Genomic DNA, 6,000 nt, shown 5'->3' with positions numbered 1-6,000 from the left:
CTTTCACAAAACCCCAAGTGAAACCCTTGATTTGGGTAGAGTTCCTTGAGATCTTGTTAATCCCACTTGAGATGATGGATCTAAGGTTTAATAGATGGTCTATGTGTTGATTTTGAAGGTTTTAAAGAAGTGTTTGTAAGATTTGAGAAGCATTGGTGATTTCTTGAGTATAAGAGGTGATTTTAGGGTTTTGGAAGAGTTCTTGAGCAAAGAAGGTAAGGTTGCTTTTCAATCCTTAAATCTAACTTAGATCTAGGTTAAAATCATCTTATGAGGCCTTAGATGTGTGGAAAATGTGATTGGAACAGCCTCATTTGATTTTTCTAAGGTTGATGAGTGTTTTAAGAGAGAAAACTAATTTTTACGCCAATAGGTGGGCGAAGACCGGTGGGCGAACCGCCCACCTGTAGGGGCTCGCTTGTTGGGGCATAACCTTAATTTCAACAGGTGGGTAAGGATCGGTGGGCTATCTGGCCTGCCTATTGAACCGGTAGGCAAGGACCGGTGGGTATTTGGCCCTCCTGTTGAACCGGTGGGCTAAGGCAGGTGGGCCAGACAGCCCACCTGTTGGCCCACCAGTCAGAATTTTGAGCCCGAATAGGCCCAAAACGGGCGGGCTACATTATTTTATGATTTTAAACATGATTTAAACATCAAACCTCGTTAGTTTTGACCCAAAGTGGTGAAATGCTAACCTCATTCGCTTATGATAGGTTCCACTAAAAACTTACATTTCTCACGCCGGATCTCACCCACACCGAACGTGAACTTTTATACACAACAAGTAAGTGGGGAGAGGACATTTGACTTTATTTTAAGGCATATTTTTGCATCATTAAATTGTATCTAGATAGTCATGTCATCATACAAATTATGTGTAGATTAGTCATCCTTGTATGCCATTCGCACGCATTGTTTGTGCATTCTAAACAAATGAATTATGATATGTGTGTTATGCTTTACATTCTCAATGCTAAATGATTGATGCCCTTATGTGATGAATTGTTGGATTACTATGCATGATGCATTATTAGATTAGACGTCGTAGTCCGTTTGAAAACGAGTGCAGTGGTGGCCCGTGGAATGGGACGTGGTGACACTATGCAATCGTACTTTGTCATATAGGAGCATACGGTTTAGGATTATCATTCTCTGTGCTATGACCCTTCCCAACAGGGGTTGAGGTGTTGGGTTATCACTTACGGGGAAGCAGTGGTCGTGGTTGTCGGGTCATTGTGGTGGTTAGACATATACCCGGCTGGTCATTAAGACAGTTGGCAACCTTAGTGGTATATTCAAGAGGGCCAATTGTACTGCTTTAAAAATTATCGGGGTCAGCACCTTTATATTTTTGTCATTTACTTTTATGTTGAGAGCCAGTGGTCGATATACTTTACTTTTCTAAGTACTCACAGTGGGCCTTCTCCGACAACCTTATGGGCGTATCTCGGGATGGAGTTCGTGACTCGTACCCGGGGCATACGCATACTGTGGTTGTGAGTAGCACATAACCTAAGACTTAGTAATGTTGTTTAGGTGGATAAGATTAAAATGAATTACATTGCATATAGTGCATATGGATGTGAATGCTTGTGTGGTCTTTCTTTTCACTTACTGAGTTAGTGAGCTCACCCCACGTGCACACCTCTTTTAGATGATTTTACAGGTCACCTGCCTGAAGATCAGGAGTCAGGCCCCACAGTCGAGTTTTTTGTTGAGGATTGGTGGGTCCCTGAGGAGTATGAGCACGGTGCTAATTGCATGTGCGAGGGATGTGCTACGGGACCACAGTAATGACACCGTATAGGATTTTTCTTTTTGATTTTTGATGACCTCCCTTTTGTGTACTTGATGTGTAAATTATTATTCTTTTGTGTAAATATCATGCCTACGGGCCCACATGTACTTAGCTATATACTACAATTTGGGTATCAAGTATATTGGAGATATTTACAGGTGATTTAAGTCTTTCGTTGAAATTTTGATCACTTATCTTAGATGTGGGTATGCTGTGGTGAGGTACTATATCGGATGATCCTGGTAGGTTTTGGGTTAATCGGAGTTAACTCGGTCACCGGTCCGGTTCTGTGTGAACGGGGTGTGACACGGTACTATTCATGAACAATACCCATATTATGTTAAAGTAAGTGAGTGGGTTACTCGGTACTGTTCATGAACAGTTCTCGGTACTGTTCATGAATAGTACTTGTACTCGACCCATATTATGTTAATATAGATCGGATTGATCGGATCGGCTTGAATGGGACGAATTGTATTAGTTTTGATATTAATCCATATGATTCATGACTGATATCATACAGACAATTGCAAAATCTCCTTTATGTTATTTGCATGAGACTCACAAGTATACTTTACCCAAGGGTTTATTTTGTATAATGTAATTTAGGGTTTTGAGTTTGTGGCACCCTACTGGGAAAAAAAAAACCCCCATATGCGGGGTTTAATAAACTAAACCCATTATGAAAGCCCATATTATGGGATTTAATGAAATAAACCCATTATGTAAGTCCATCTTTTCCTTGTTTAAACCCATTAAAGGGCTTTTGATTAAATGAAACCATGAGCCATTATGAAATAAACTCATCTCTACTTCTTACGTAAGCCCATTAAAGGGCTATTGTATAAATAGAAAGAGAAATAAGAAACCAGAAACACTTTTCTCATTGTTTCTATTATTGGTTATTTATTTCTATTTTTTGAATATGTTTCTCTTTATGCCTTATTTCTGATTCTATTCATAATAGAGATGGTTTCTTTGTACTTTCTACTTAAGTTTGTACATATTTCATGGATTGTACATCTATTTCTACTTATGCTCTCTATTACCAACTGAATTTCTATGATTTTTAGAATACTTTTATGGTAGAAATGGATAGAAATAAATGTTGTCTATATCTTTATACATTATTTTAGAACACCTATGATGCTTGAATGACAATTTATGTTAAATTTAAATTGAAAGTGTATAATTCTTAAATTTAAATGCGTTTAGGGCATCAATGATTATGTGATTAAGTTGAATGGGAGTATCCATAGGTACATATTTTTCTTGATCACAATAATTATATATGTTGGCCTTAAACATAATCGTATCAAACATTCAATTTAAATTTTAAACTTTAGGGTCTTATGATGATCGTCATGTAACAGTCAAGATAGAATGAGAATATCCGCAGGTATACATTCTTGATTGACTGCGTTGATCTATATATGATAGTTCAACGGTTAAATAGGATGGAAATATCCACAGATATACATCTTATTTGACCATTTTGATAACTTAAATATTTTACCCTGATGATGTCTTCTATCTAATGTAAAGTGAACCATTAGCATATTACCATCTCGATCCCACATGATAGATTGTAATGATGCAATAGATTACTTTTCTAGAATTTTAATATTCTATTACTGAAACTCAAAGCATGATGATTGATAAGCATATAGTATTTACTCTTATTCATAGGTTCAACATCTATCCCTATTTCGAATAACATGCCACTTCTGAATGGATCAAACTTTAATGACTAGTATGAAGAACTTATTTATTACCTTACTGCCATGGATCATGATTATGTCTTACGTAATGAGAAACCTGCTGCTCTCACTGATGAGAGCACTAATGATGAGGTTACATTACATGATTGGTGGGAGCGTTCCAACCGCCTTTGCCTTTTATATATCAAGAAGACGATTAGCAAGACTATCACAAGCTCCATACCAACTTTTGAAAATGCAAAGGAATACCTAACCAATGTAGAGAACCGTTTTGCTACTGCTGATAAATCTTTGGCTGAGACTTTGATGACCAAATTAATAACAATGCAGTATACTGGTACTAATGGGATAAGGGACCATATCTCTGAAATGGCAAGTATCTGTGCACAACTAAAACCCCTTGAATTGACAATGAATGAAGGTTGCCTTGTCCAAATCATTCTGACTTCACTTCCTCCTCGTTTTGGAGCATTCAAGATCCACTACAATACAAATAAAGATAAGTGGACTATGAATGAACTTCAAAATATGTGCATTCAAGAGGAAAGGAGATTGAATGACGAGGGAGGCCAGGTGGTCAATTTTGTATCCAACCAGAATAAAAGGAAGAGAGAAAATTTTAAAAAGAGCAATGCATCAAAGAAAACCTCCAACCCAAAGTCTGATGACAAGGAAAAGAAAACTGACAAGTTTAAGTGTTTCTTCTGTAAGAAAGTAGGACACCTTCAGAAAGACTGTCAGAAATACAAGACTTGGTTTGAAAAGAAGGATAATGATTCTATCCTAGTATGTTTTCAAACCAATCTTGTTGATGTTCCTTGTAATACTTGGTGGATTAATTCAGGAGCAACTGTTCATATTTCTAATTATATGCAGGGCTTTCTTACAACCTGAAAACCAAATCAAAGTGAGAGCGTCGTCTACATAGAAAATCGACAAGTGTCTGAAGTTCGATCCATCGGCACTTATAGACTTATTTTGGACACTGAATTCCAAATGGACCTTATGGATACTCTTTATGTTCCTTCTATTTCTAGAATTTAGTTTCATTATCGAGACTTGATTGTGAAGGTTTTAAGTTTACTTTTGGTGATAAGGTTGTAAAGGTTTTTAAAGACATCAATCTAGTTTGCATTGGATATTTATGTGATAGTCTTTATAAACTTAATTTATTCTAATTTTTCTAAATCCTTTCTTGCATTACATGTGAATGTTGGATCAAAGCGTAAATCCAACAATGATGATTCCTCATCCCTATAGCATAGACATTTAGGTCATATTTTTAGACCTAGAATGGAGAGGTTAGTGAAACATCAAATATTATCAAATCTAGACTTCACTGACCTCACCACTTCTATAAATTGCATCAAATGTAAACAATCTAAGACAAATAAAGTTACTGTCAAAAGGACAAATTCACTTCTAGAATTGATACACACTGACATTTGTGGCCATTTTTATCTTTGTATAACTGGTAAAAAATATTTCATTACCTTCATTGATGATTACTCACGATACTATTATGTCTACTTATTAAAAGAAAAATCTAATGCTTTAAATGCTTTTGAAGTGTTCTGTGCTGAAGTAAAAAACAAGTTAGACATAAATATTAAAATTGTGAGATCTGATAGAGAGGGTGAATATTTTGATAGACATACTGATGTAGGGCAAAGTGAAGGATCATTTGCCTGATTTCTTAAGTTGAAGTGTATAACCACTGAATACACAACTCCTGGTACATCTGAACAAAATGGGGTTGCAAAAATACACAATCGTGCCATCGCAGATATGGTACGTAGCATGATTAGCAACTCTTCATTGCCTGAATTCTTGTGGAGCGAAGCATTAAAGACAACTGTGTATATCTTGAACCAGGTTCCTAGTCAGTCAGTTCCTAAAACTCCTTAGAGTTATGGAATGGAAGGAAACCTAGTTTAGGGCATTTACATGTATGGGGCTATCCTGTTGAAGCTAGATTGTACAATCCACATAAAAGAAAACTTCACCCTAAAACCATAAGTTGTTACTTTATTGGTTATTGTCAGTGGTCAAAGGGTTACAGGTTTTATGCACCCACACACAGTACCAGAATTATGAAAACTTAAACTGCTAGATTCTTAGAGGATGGTAACATTAGTGGGAGTGAGAAACCACGTAATGTGGTATTTGAAGAACATCAAATTTTCTTACTGACATATTAAGCATTCGGCCTCTCTGGGTTTGATCCGTAGTTATAGCTGATATTGTGCGCTTACGGTTAGTATAATCATTGTGGCTTACATTTGAGCCCAACAGTCACATTCGAATAAAGAATACTATCCAATAGGTTAATTGCATTATTTTAGGTGATAGCGGCGCTCTTCCGTGGGGAAGCACCTGACCATATAGAATACTCACACCTTAGCTATTATATGTGATCTTCCTTCAATCCAGCTATAGATGCTTGCCATGCGCAATGGCAAGTTCTACCTCATATGATCC

The sequence above is a fragment of the Macadamia integrifolia genome, unplaced genomic scaffold (genome assembly GCF_013358625.1).
Source record: "Macadamia integrifolia cultivar HAES 741 unplaced genomic scaffold, SCU_Mint_v3 scaffold1313, whole genome shotgun sequence".
Taxonomy (NCBI): Eukaryota; Viridiplantae; Streptophyta; class Magnoliopsida; order Proteales; family Proteaceae; genus Macadamia; species Macadamia integrifolia.
This window is presented reverse-complemented; position numbering follows the sequence as displayed.